Below are 13,422 nucleotides of genomic sequence, written 5' to 3'. Positions count from 1 at the left end.
ATCAAGAATGAACGTTCTTACCATGTAAGCACCCAATGCCCACTACAAACACAGGCCTGCAAATGAATGGGAAACTTGTAGGGAAAGATGTGGCCATTCAAGGGATACAGAGTCTGATCCACTTCAAGTTTCAAGGAGCCTCCATTATTGTCCTAGCTGTCCTTAGCCTAAATTCCACATTCTTTAATGTGTGTCACCTGTGCCTCCATTCTCCTTGCTACTTGTTTGCTTTGCTCTGCCTCTAGCCTTGGGGTTTCCCTGTCAGCTCATTTCTTAAGCAATAGCAACAACTCTGGCCCCAAAGACCATAGCTCTGATCCCTTCTTCTTGTCCATCTCTACTATTCTGAGACATATTTCTTAGACCCTTCAGCCACACTTATGATTAGGAGATTTCTCTGAACTCCCGAGTCAAGCCTGGCACCCTTTCTAGATGTCTCTATGAACAAGCTACATGCCTTAGTGCACACACCTAATACACTTTAGTGAGTGAGGTATTGTCTTTGCCTCAGTGCATGAGTAAGAACTACAAGAAGCCTGCTGGGAAGAGGCATGGTCTGAGACAGAAAGAATGGCTTGGAACAAGAGTGGGTCAGAGCTAGTCTGGAATGCTGGCGTTTGAGGTGGCTGCGGGTGAAGTGTAAGTGTGAGGTTCAGCGGGGGCTGGGATACAGTGAGTAAGAACAAATATGGGCAAACTACCTGGGTCTTGTTGTGCCAGTTTAAATCAACAGTGATGACTCCCTGAGCCAGGCACCGAGACATGATCATGCAGTGACTCATTCAGTATAAATGTAGTGTGCAAATTAATTTAAGCAGTAGAGAATGGCAGGGTAAGGGGCAGTGAGGGAGAGGGACAGGGCTCATGGATGCCTCTGTATTCCTAGTTTGTCTGACCAGGTAGATGAGAGAGTACCAGCTATGGAGAAGAGCTGTCAACGGGAGCTCGTGTGGTGGTGATCCGGGAGGCAAAGGTCTTTAGTTTAGGGTTTTGTGGGGGCATGTGTGACATTAAAGTGTAAGAGATTTATGAGCAGTGCCAAGGCTAGCAGACCTGGCACAGGGCACATAGGCTGAAGTAAACGTTGTCTCCAAGTCTGTGCTGAAGGTTCGCCTCCCCAACAAAGTTACACCATCCTCTGCTAGTGCCAAGTCAACTGTGGGCATCTCCCAGAGGTCAGAGGTCAGAGGTCAGAGCTCAGGGAAACTTGCTCAAGTATTCTCTGCATCTCTCCTACCTGTTTATTCCTATAACACTCAGACCCCATGAAGGGGTGCATGCCAAAGATAGAAAATGATTACCCTGGGAGGTAAGTACCTGACCCATCCATCCCTTCTTTCCTAGTCTCCTCTCTGCAGCGCACTGGAAGTTCTTTCTACTGTTCTTTGCCACCAGAACTTCCTAAGGTATGTCTTGAGCTCTCTCTACCCCAGGTTTATAGTAAGACTCTATGATCAAATCCTCCAGGCTTTATGGGAGCTAATGGAATTCAGAAAACTTGTTTTGTTTTTTTTACTTGTGAACGCTTGGCTTTCAAAAGCATTGTCTTGCTGTGGACTCAGAAATTCTATTCTTGATGTGGAAAGATGAATATTGGCTCTTTCTCTGTGTTCCAACTGCAGCAAACCTAGAAGTGGTCTGTGAAAACCACGTGCTTCTGGAAGGATGCTGGCAGACCTCACACTGGGAAAAGTAGGAGAGAATGTACATGCATCTGCTAATGTCCACACAGTAGGAGCAGGTTGACTCTGTCTGTCTGTCTCTCTCTCTCTCTCTGTCTCCTTTCCTCATTTCCTCTTGTCCTTCTCCTCCCTCCCCATCTTCCTTTCTTTCCCCCTCTCTCTTTTTTTTTTTACATTCATACTGTAACCGGGGTGGCTTTGAACTCATATCAGTCCTGTTTCTGAAATCTCCCAAGTCCCAAGATCACAAGAGCAGCCACATGCCCAGCAATGGAGTACTTTCCCCATGAAACTAAAACCCTTAAGAATGCTAAACTGGAGGTAGGCAGCATAACACCTGGAGTTGGGAGGTTAGCTGCTGTAAACACCTACTGGCAGTTATCCCTGCTGGTAACAAGAGGCTTTGTTCAATAGAATTTCACCTTCTGCCAGATTCTGAGTCTTGAAGAAGCTCCCCAGGGCAGAAAACCTCAGCATGCTACACCATAGGATCTGTTAGTTACTTCTACTCTCAGAAAACAGTGTTGGACTGCCTGCTGGTTTCTCAGGGAACTGGTGACAGAGCTGACTAAGAAAGGTTTGAGAACTAACATGTAAGTTGAGCGGAGCTATTTGGGCATCACAAGGTTAAGGAGTAGAGCACTAAATCTGTATAAGGTTGAAATTTTCTCATGGGGAAAAACTGCATTGATTCATATTCTCTCTCTCTCTCTCTCTCTCTCTCTCTCTCTCTCTCTCTCTCTCTCTCTCTCTCCTGTGCTTCAGTACGCATGCTCCCTCTCCTTGTGGGACACTAACTCTTTTCTGGGTGTTCTTTAGCCATGCCTCAGCCTTAGGCAGACACAACCTCGAGAGGCAGCCCGACTGCCTTGGTCTGTTAGAGGTCCTCTTCCTTTGTAGACCAACATTCCTTAGATGGGACCTCCACAGTGTTCCAGCCATGTGCTTTTCTCTGCTCCTTCCCAAACCCCAGCAAGCTCCCCTGTGCAGTGGCAGAGGCCATGCTATCCAACACCATGCCTATACAGAGGAGCGCACAGTAGGTACATTCCTGTGCTCGGTAGGTGCTGCGCTCTTAATGGCTGCAGAACTCTCTGCTGACATGTATACTCTTTGGTCATATCTTGAATTGTTGGTGGCTGTATGAAAAAATTCACAGCCAGACTTTTCTGCATACCGTGCAACTTTCTCTGAGAGAGGTGGGTGCATACCCTCTCCTCTTGGACTCCGAGGCATACATGGCCCCTGTAGGCTAGGCCTAGTGGGCTATAGCAGGACATGGGCAGATGAAGATGGACTTGAGTGAGCATCCCAAGTTAGACCAGATGCGACCGAGGTGCTTGTGGAGAGCAGGAGTGCGTTCCAGCTGGAAGTCCTCTTCATAGCTCACAGCTCCCGGGCTGTCTATGTCCTCAGGCTTCTTTCTGCCCTCATTTTGCAAGCCTGAAAGGGGCGGGGGGGTATTTTTTGGTTCAGGATGGAGATTCGTTTATCGTCGTTCTAATTTTAAAAGTTCCCCATGTGCAGAGATGACTCTGATCTGCATCAGGAGTTTATTTCTCCCTATTAGCATCCCATTATACAATCCCTGACAGATTAATCACAGCTATTGTTTTGCTGTTTATTTGACACACTGTATAATTTTACTTTCAAAATGTTATTTTAATTAAGAAGGAAGTGCATTGGGGGAAGGCATTTTCCTGACAGACAGGCTTCTCTGGGCCTACCAAGCAGGTGTGTGCTCGCTGCTTGCAATAGCATCATCTCCAGCAAGGATCATGAGGCCCAGCACCAGGGAGGAAGTGAGTCCTGGGGTTCTGAGATGCCTTCTGAATGCGAATAGCTATGAATCACTCGTTGCAATTGACTCGTGCACTTTCCCAACAACATTTCTCCTTTGTCTTTAAAACAAATAGCATGCTTTTGTGGTTTAAAAAAAAATGGCTGGAGTTTTGCGGGGATTAGTAGGGGACACAGATTGAGCTATGATCTTCTGCTTTAACTAAGTCCTGAATCCACCCAGCCCCAGCCGCTCGCTTGCTTTGTGACTTTAGACAAACTATTGCACGTCTTTGAGCATCGCCATCTTCCGGCCGTTATAAGTACACATAGGATGTTGAAAGGTTTAACCAAGACCATGTGTGTAAGTCACTTAGGGATGGTTCTTGACACATAGTGAGTGTTCGGTGGAGGAGTCCTTATTCAGTTCCAACTCAATGTGTTCCCTTCTGCTCAGACAAGCCAGAGGTGGCCAGAGAGCAGCCCACGACAGGAACAGGCCCAGCTAAGCCACATTTTGCAGAGGGCCCACCTTGGTCTGGAAAGAGTAACCGCTTTGAAACCACAGAATCCAGAAACACATTAGGACTTCACCATTTACCCTCAAGCTCTGGACCCAGAGCCAGATACCAAGTGGTTGGAGCAACAAGTTCATTTTTTAAAAAGAAAAAAAAATGTTGTGGTGAGGGAAACTATGCTTGCACAAGAGGCCCAAAGAAGGAAAGCTCCCATGTGCAGTGTGCTTTCACTGGACAGAGATGAAGTGGTTATTCTGTGACCCAAATGAGGCAGAGACCCAGATTAAAACCTGCTTGTCAAATACACCTCTGTGCAGATCAATCCTAGTTCACTCGCGTGAAGTCAGTGCCAGTGTCATATGGTGAGACCTGCCTGGCAGCTTGAAGTGACCAGAAAACTCCTTCTGCTCTTGAAACTTAGCCTACTGCAATACAAAAGGGTGACAGGAAGTAGTGGACCTCTATCTTGCTGCTAGAAGTTTAGGAGCCATTGGCCCCGATGAAGAGCTGCAAAAGTAAGAGAAAAAAATGTTCTTAAATTCCTACAGTAAAACCGCCATTCCCACTGGCCACCCTACATTAGGTCCCATGTGAACAAAGTTCAAGGGATAACCACAGTTCTTTGTTGTGTTGGAATTTTTGTCATTTCAAATACCAAGCCCTCTGAGATTGAGGACTCCGCTCTTTTCATGTCTGCATCAGCAGAACCGAATACAGGAGTTGGAAGAATTGTCTTCAAAAATAGTCATTAAACTTGAACTGAGTAAAATTATTCGAAGAAAAGGGCCATTGTTTAGATCATTCATTGCAGAGAAGTCTTTGTTGTAATGGGGGCTTAAACTGTGTTCTTTAATAGCAGCTGGGATCAGTTAGGCTAGAATAAAGGTACAAATGGGGGGGATCTGAAGACGGCACATATGGCTTTGCCATTAATGGAGTTGAGCATGCAGTTAATATATGAAACAGGCTGTGTGTCCAGGAACAGCCCACGGTCGCGTGGTTCCAAGCATGGCTTTAGTGATCTTTCCACACTCCTTGCACGTGTGCAGGGAAATTGGTTTGCACTGGAAGAGAGGGAAGCTTACCCAGCACATCGAGTTCAGTATTTGCAGAGGAATGGAGCACAGAGCATGCCTTTTTATGGGGACATCTCTTTTCCAATGAAAGCCAATTCACTGGCAACACCCTGCCATGGTTAACATTTTTATAGACTTCTCTGCACTTTCGGCACTTTTATGTAATGCAGATATTTGCTTAAACTTCAGAAGGGAAAGTTAGCACACTTTTAGTTTATCCTATAGTTTTTTTTTCAAATGCCGAGGGCCAGTGCAGTGTGCAAGCTGTCCCTCCAGCTGCTGATGGCTCTGGCGATGGCTACTTGGCCTCCAGCGCTGTGAATCTCTGCAGCAGTGTTTTTCTCTTCAAGTGACTTCTTTTGCCGGGCGTCTCAGAAGAGGAGATTCTGATCTGAGCCTCCTGTTTACCACTCTGCCATTCTGGGATATTGCCAATCTACCTAAAATGGTAGTTTGGCTCCCCAGGACTCCAGAACAGGTCTAGGACCAAAAAAAAAAAAAAAAAAAAAAAAAAAAAGTGACTGAACACAGACATTGGCCAAGGTTGGGAAACCATCAGAGAAGGTTTCCAACGTAATGATTTCAAATTGATGTTTTAAAAGGTACAACGAATAATAAAAATCCAATAAAAATCACAGTTGGGCACTTTTCAGGTTTGAAGTATGACACAGGGATGCATAATCCAAATGATTCTAGCCGGCGTGCTAGGAGACAGTATGCTAGGAGGCGGAGAGGCAGACTGCCACTGTCTGTTTTTAGCTGTGCCCGACCCATGGGGAACAGTGCAAAGAATGCTTTGCATGAAGAATAGCACAAAGCTGGCAGGCAGGAAACACCGCCAGGACAGAATGAAGAAGGGACTTGAATGTGTCCCATGCTTTCTGATGTCACAAACACCAAAAAGGCAGGGTTTTTCCCCCCAGTTCCTTTTATAGTAATTTTTCTTCTCTAGTTTGGTCATTGAATCAGAACCAGTGAAATCAAAGGTAGGGTAACTGAAGGTGCTCCCCAAGTTCTGCTTTAGACTAATCTACATATAGTAAAGGCAGCACCCCCCATCCCCCGCACTCCTGAGGAGGCCCAAACCCAGCCCAGAGCATCTTCATCCAGGCTGAGCGTGGTCTAGGAAGGAAAGCAGTGTGGAGTCAGGGGCCTCCTCTCTGGATCTCAGTTTGGCTTTGTCTCCACCTTGGCCTTGCACAGGATCCCTGGCTTCTCTGGACCTACCTTGGCTTCTCCAAACTAAAGGTGATGCGAATGAACCAGGATTCCTTGGAGTTGTAAGGGGCTAGTATTGGTCACTATGATGGCTGTCCTCCTAGCCTCAAAATAAGCCTCAGAAGGGCAATGCTGAGCCAAGATGAATGGCTCTTTAGTGGTGGAATTTGGGTCGTTTTGCTGGCCACATCAAAGACTGTCTTTTTTATTTTAATGGAGGGCAGACATGACGGGGGCATGGTTTGGAAAGCTGAGGGCTTTTCATCTTCAGGGAAAGCTCTCGGAGTCATCTTTGTCTCCCTTCTTCTCCCCCGACTCTGTAAATTGTTATCAAACCCTTGTCATTCCATCTCACATATAAAATGTGCTCCATGCTGGCTGCCTCCATGCTGTCGTGGCACAGACCTTTGCCTCTTCCTAGATTATGTCGGTGCTTGTCCAAGCTTGACCTTCTTGGCTAATTCTTAACATTCTCTGCTTCCAGGACAATGCTTCTAAAGCTCCCCATTTCCCCAGCCTTTGCCTTTTCTTAGACTCCATGTCAGTCAGCTAGGGTTAGGTCATGCGGAGTAAGCGAGCAACACCAGTCACAGCAGCGCAGCCCAGCAAGACCTACTTTTCATTCAAACCGCATTGTCCAGTGGGGCTCACTGAAGGGGCTCTATTCCTGGTGGTCGCTGGGTGGGGTGGGGAGGGTCACCCCTCAGTCACCTAAGCAAGGATGAAGACAGGCCAACTCACGTACAATGGTTCTAAAACTCTGGTCAGAAGGAAGACAACTGCCTGTGCGTCTGTCCTGTTGGGAGAACAAGTCACATGTTTTTCCATGGAGATCAAGAAGGACAATCCAATCATGTGACATGGGGATTGGAAATACCTCACAAGAAGCAGGAGGTTGAGCTCCAATTTTTTGTCTCCCTTAGAAGGTAGTCCATGGGCTGAGGATGCTCTAGGATCTGGTGCAATAAGGCCTTTCAGTCCCAGTACCTCTTAGAACTCACTGTATCCTACTAAACACTCCTCAGGACATGTGTCCTTGCTTTCCAGCCATGAGGATGCTCTTCCTCTAAGTGTCTGCATAGCTCTGTCCTTTTGTACTGGAATCCTTGTTCAGGGTCTCTTTGTGAGGACTTTCCTTACCACCACAATCAGAATGGAAGCTACCCTCTCCCCTATAGACACGGAGCCCTGCCTCCTACTTCTTCCCTTTGTTTTCCACTGTACCTCCAACATCTGGGGTTACGTCATCTCTGTTTGACCTAAGTGGGCAGAGTGTAGTTCAGAAGCCTAGGTTTTGCCTTGCTTAGGTTCAAGTCTGCAGCTCTGCTTCCTAGCCAGCAACCTTGGGAAAGCCATTGACTTTCTCTATACCTCAGCTTCCTTGTCTGTAAGGTGGGGTTAATAATGGTGCCCACCTTCCGGCATGGTGGGGGAGATGAACTATGTAGCAGCCTGTAGGACAGGAAGCTCCTCATGACAGTCATGTTTGCTATTCTGCTTTGTGGTCTGAATCACTGCACTGGGACATGAGGTCCATTTCAATACTAATCCCCAGAGTGGCGTCTCGTGCACGGCAGACTGCACAGGTCCTTATTGCATGAGCGAGTGAGTGGCTGATGGAGTAACAGGCGTGTGGACAAAGTGGCCAGTACTTACTCTCCTCTGGTTCCTCCTGTTCCCGAGGTCTTAGCATGGTGAGGACTGCAAATTAGTCAGCTCATCTATCAGGCCAGACTCTACAGAGTCCATGAAACCTTTGCTAGGGGACATCCCCTGATGTCACAGGATGGCACGGCTTTACCTAATCGGACAGCATCCTGCTGCACTTTGAATCTGAGCATATACTGGACTCCAGATGAAACCAGAGTGCTCTGGAGTGACCAGCGCCTCCTTGGCTGGTCAGCCTCCATTTCAGCCTTGGGTCTGGGATCTGCTCCTGGGGTATAGGTATGTCTGTTCCCACTGCAAATTGGGATGCTTACTAATGTTGGGATTTGTCTGGGACCTGTCCCTGTGGGGAACGTGAGAGCCCAGCAGCCTTCCCTGGCTCAGGCACATAGCAGCTTCTGTCAAATGCCTGAACTGATGGGTTTTAGAAACCCATCAAATAGAAGTCAAATAGCACAGCTCCTTGCTAGTGCATAGAAAAGAATTTTGACCTCCTGCAGTGTGGGAAACGGCAAAGAGAGCTACCAGAGACCGTTTCCCTCCCCCTTGCACTTGGACAAATTCATTGAACAGCACAGCCATGGAATGTGTTCATAAGGGCATCCACAATCCCGGGGCCTTGTGGTACTCTGCAGTAGATGAGACCTTCACAGGTAGGTCAGATGCCAGACGGATCTCAATGACTTCAGCAACTTCTTGATTGGTCTCATCTAAGCCGACTGGAGCTTCCAACGGTGGAATGGGCTTAAGAGTACAAAGCGAGCACAGATATTACAGGAAATTCCTGGCAGTAAGGCTGTGTGGTGTTTCACGTTCTTCAATATACTGCACCCAGCAATCCCTCAGGTGAGCAACAGTGAGAGGAGAGCCAGCGAGAGTATCGGGTACCAGAACTCTCAGCTCTGGATTTGATTTTGTCTGCTCATTCAGAGCCATGAGTGACAGAAGGTAAGAAGGGAGGATCCTACAGTTGCTTCCCTTTTCTCCTTGGAACCTGGCGTGGGAAAATCCTCCTTGTCCTGCTTACTCACAGGAGTGTAGAGCTGGTAGCTCACTAGTTGGGAACCCTCCACCTCACCCCGCCCCTGGCCAATTTGGGTCCCCTCTTTCTCCTTAAAAAAATACTCGCACACAGATGGTTATGTTTGCAACTTGTTCTGGAGCTCACAGAACAATTGTGAAGTGGGTAAGGCCTACCTAGTCACATGCTTTTCTGTCCCTTTCCCCACCTCTGCATCTTCTAACCCCATTTGACCCAGGCAATATCTGTTTGCCAGTTCCCTCGTCTTTGAAGTACTACTACATGGATGGTACTATGTGAAGCTCAGATTTTCAAAAGAAACTAGAGGAAGATGGGGGAAGGTTCTTTGAGAGATTATTACGAGCAGTGACTCTGTGGACAGAATGCCAAATGCATAGGAAAGCAAAACTTGAAAAACAGGATTACGGCAAACATCTCCTACAGCCCAGGAGCCAGTGAACAGAGTGAAGACATGGCCCCAGAAGGAGAGCAAAGCGTTGCCAGCCTCTCACTGGACAGAGGGTGACTCTCCAGAATATCTCAAAAAGCTTAATAAAGATGGACAGTCCAACCAAAAGCAGGCAAATAATCCAGCTAGCCCTTTCTCCGAATGAGGGCGGTACCTGACAGCATGAACCCATCAGGAAATGAAAATCTAAATCCCAGTGAGATAGCGTCTCACTCCAATTACCAGTGGCCATAATTAATGAAACAAAACAAGAAATCAAGTGCTTGTTTAAAAGAATACGTGTGTGTGTGTCTGTGTGTGTGTCTGTGTGTGTGTGTGTCTGTGTGTGTGTGTGTGTGTGTGTGTGTGTGTGTGTGTATGAAGGGAAAGGAACCAGGGTGCACTCCCAGTGGGAAAATGATTGAGTCCAGGCCTTGAAAACAGTTTCACCAATGTCACAGAGTATGAGATTGTGTCTGGCTTATTTTCCTTAACACGAGGTCTAGGTTCTATGCATCTTGCTGCAAGTGGAAGGATTTCACACATCCCTATGTCTGCAAATATGAATATAGACATATAGGTCATACCTTCTACATCCATTCACCTGTCGAATGTGGGAAGAGAGGGGTTGAGTGGTAACCTGAGAAGAGCAGTGGTTGCTAGGTGCTAGGATGGGTACAAGGCCTGTTAGTGGGTGTGATGAGTATGTGCTAATAACACAGACTTCATTTATTCCCATGAAGCTCTTGGACCATGAGATGAGAGAGTTCTGTAATGAGTGCCCCAGTGCCCTAATATTGTCTTTCAGGAAAGTGTTTGGCATCCATGCTGACTTTTCTTAGGGTCAATGACGTGATTCTGTGGGAAGAACTTTGTCATCGGGTAGGCAGTTGGGGCAATATGTTGGAATTGAGACTTAAGTGCCCTTGAAGTACATCAAGTTGTATGTCCTGTTCCTTGCAGGATACTCCATCCATTTCACAAAGGAATGACTAGGGAAGTAAAATAAAGATTAGCATATCCTTTACCACATGCCTTCTCCCATTCCACATAGACTGAAAATCCAATCTTATCCTACTTTGAGAAGTCAATGTCAGGTTCACAGTCAAAAGTCACAGGAGTTCAGGTAGAAGAATGGTGCGGTTGCTTGCATCTACCTGGCTGACAGACACTCTGAGCTCCCAGCCTCTTGCTCTATTCCTAATAAGCACAACTTCAAGTCTACCCTGATTGTACATCAGGGTTTCAAAAAGGGATTCATTAGACAGGCTTACAGGATGCAGCCCAGGTAGTCCAACATGGCTGCCTCAACACTAGAGAGGCTAAGAATTCAGTAGGTGCTCAGACCACAAGGTTATCTGTCTTGGCGGTCTCACGAAGGCATGCTGGTCTTCAGTCTACGTTGGAACCCTTAAGATGGTAATAATATTGAAAAAGAGAACATAGTAACAGGTTACACCAACTTGCCAGCAAGAGTGAAGACAAACAGACAAAATTCAAGTTTCCTTCTTAATCTGGGTTGCTGACATATTTGAGGTGGGTCTACCTGCTTCAAATAATCTGTTCAAGGAAATGCCTCACAGAAATGCTCTGATAGCTTATGTTTCAGTTGGCTCTAGACACTGTCCAGGCGATAACCCATGTGCTTCCCTTTGGGTGTGACCCACAGCGGCTATTTCCAAAGCAACAATTACTTGAATGGTGGTAAAGAAGGGAAGTAAGTGGCTCCTGCCTACACACTGGGTTATGGCTTCCAGGTCATGAAGCAAGAGTAAGACTGCATGGCTCTCCCGTACACTTGGAAGACCCAGCTATAACTAGACAGAGAGGAAAAGGTAGGGACTGAAGACTGGACACTTTCTCTCTGCTCTTAGGAGCTGAATATCAGCTCTAATCAACAGATTCAAAACTACTCCCAATTAATACTTCAGAACAGCCACAGGAAGTGATTCACTTGTCCAAAATACTTTAGCCTCCAAGCTGAAATCTGCCTCACTTAGCAGGACTTGTTGCCACTGTTATGGTCAGGAAGCCAAACTTTGATTCGATGAAAACAGACATTATTGGAAAAGAATTCTGTTTGTTTTTTTAGAGACCATTGGCCTCTGGCATCTCTTTCTGCTGTTGGGTTGCTGGAAGGGGCCACTTGTTTATGGAATTTGTTTTCAGAAAGAACAGTCTGGAGAAGTGAACTTAAGGAGGTTTCCTCCCACGAGGGTGGGTTGAGGCAGGGGGAAAACCATCACTGAAGATATAAGCTTCTTTGGCTTCACAGGTACTCTCATGCAGCTTGTGTGTTGTTTTGATGGTGGTGGTGGCAGATGTGTGTGTGTGTGTGTGTGTGTGTGTGTGTGTGTGTGTGTGTGTGTGTGTTTGTGTGTGTGTAGCCATAACCCAAACTGAAGGAAAAATATAAGGCTCGTTTTCATATCACACATGGATTTTAGAATGCCTTTCTATGCTACAAATTTGAAAAATATGAAAACAAAAACAAAATGAAAAACCTCCAAAGTTCAGTTCCCACCCAGTATTTCAGGACTGAATGCACTGTAAAGAGGCCGGCCCACCTGCAGGATATTTAATTAGGAAAAAGGTCTATGGGATAACGCAATCCTCTGCAGATCCCCAGGCACGGAACTCAGAACTAAGAGACAGAAGGAAGGATTTTCTTCTTAAACTCTTCCTTTTAACTTATGATTTAGTGTCAAATATTTGCAGCCTTGGTCACAAACCCAGGGCACCAGCTATTGAGACACATCAGTCTGCTACTTGCCAGCAGTCCTCTGTTTATCCTGTATTACTCTTTTTTTAGCTCTGGGGACTATAACTGAGATGTAGCCTGACCCTGGTACAAGCTCTGGTGACTTTATGCCTGCGCTTCATCCACATGAGGTGAAGTCTTGGGTCTGGGCATAGGACAATCATCCTATGGACAATCAATACATCACGTTCTATGGTCACTGGTTAGCTTATGAGTGGCAATGACCCCACAAGGCCATTCGGATGTCTCTAGGAATTCTGCAAGGAAGCACCTCTGCCTAGGTTCTTCTGGCCCGAACTTGAGACAATTTGCCCCAGAGCTATTTGGTTTGCTAGGGCACAGTGGAGCCCTGGGAGAGTAAGGTGAGCTTTGAACCAGTTGTGCCTAAAATAAAGTTTTATCTGCTCTGGCTTCTATAACAAAATATCACATGAACTTGTATCTTCATCCACAGAAAGCTCTTTCTCACGGTTCTGAAGTCTCTAAGTCTAAGATCAGTGTGCCATTGAGATGGGTTCCAGAGAGGACCACCTTCTTGTGTGATGAATAGCTGGCTTCTCACCACATCCTCAGATGGAAAAGTGGCTAAAGGAAAAAAACAAGACACGGTGGGGGTAAGGGGGTACAGGAAATGGAGGTGGACAGGAATTTCTGGCTGCTTCCTATAAGGGGCAAAGCACACTAATGCCACTAGGGGACTCTTGTCCCCTTGCGCTCCTCCTAGTATCTCCCCAGCACCATCGTTACATGGCTGGGGGTAGATTTTCAATGGTAATTTGAAGAAGACACAAATAATCAAGTAATAACAACTCCTCTTTAGGCTTATGAGTTTCAGGGTTCATGAATTAATATTTTGCTTCATAGTAATTTAGGCTGGGTCCTTTGTTTGCTTGTAACTGAGTCTTAACTAACATGATATCTATCTTGGAGATGAGCATGTTTGAGCCCCACCCATGAAGAGTTTCCATTTGTTCCAGCATTAAAGCCATTTCTTTCTCCTCCACCCCCTCTTCATCCCTCCCTCTCGAGTGCAGGTGTGCCCCACACTGGAACATTCTGAATCAGAGTCTTAAATTGCTTTGTACACTTGCTTCTTTGCTAGACGGTAACTCCACCAATTCCTCTACAGGAAAGCTGGGAGAAGACTCACCATGTTTTCATTTCCCACATCTTCCTATAGTGTCTTTCATAACAGATCTCCATATACTTCAAGTTTATTCTGGGTCTTAAGTGGGGTTTGTTTTGCTAAGG

The 13,422-nt window shown here is 46.3% G+C and overlaps 1 long non-coding RNA gene across 1 annotated transcript in view; it reads left to right on the top strand.

Moving 5' to 3' along the window:
* The first annotated feature begins 2,101 nt into the window (after window positions 1-2,101).
* LOC102549693 (uncharacterized) overlaps window positions 2,102-13,422 on the top strand; it is a 32,539-nt gene continuing 21,218 nt past the window's right edge. The window contains exon 1 of the long non-coding RNA XR_015678259.1: window positions 2,102-2,275. This is a non-coding gene — a long non-coding RNA (uncharacterized LOC102549693). The remainder of the gene's footprint in view (window positions 2,276-13,422) is intronic.

The sequence above is a fragment of the Rattus norvegicus genome, chromosome 2 (assembly GCF_021556685.1).
Source record: "Rattus norvegicus strain SHRSP/BbbUtx chromosome 2, alternate assembly SHRSP_T2T, whole genome shotgun sequence".
NCBI classification, from domain to species: Eukaryota; Metazoa; Chordata; class Mammalia; order Rodentia; family Muridae; genus Rattus; species Rattus norvegicus.
The sequence above is the reverse complement of the archived record's forward strand: the minus strand, read 5'-3'. Positions and strand labels throughout refer to the sequence as shown.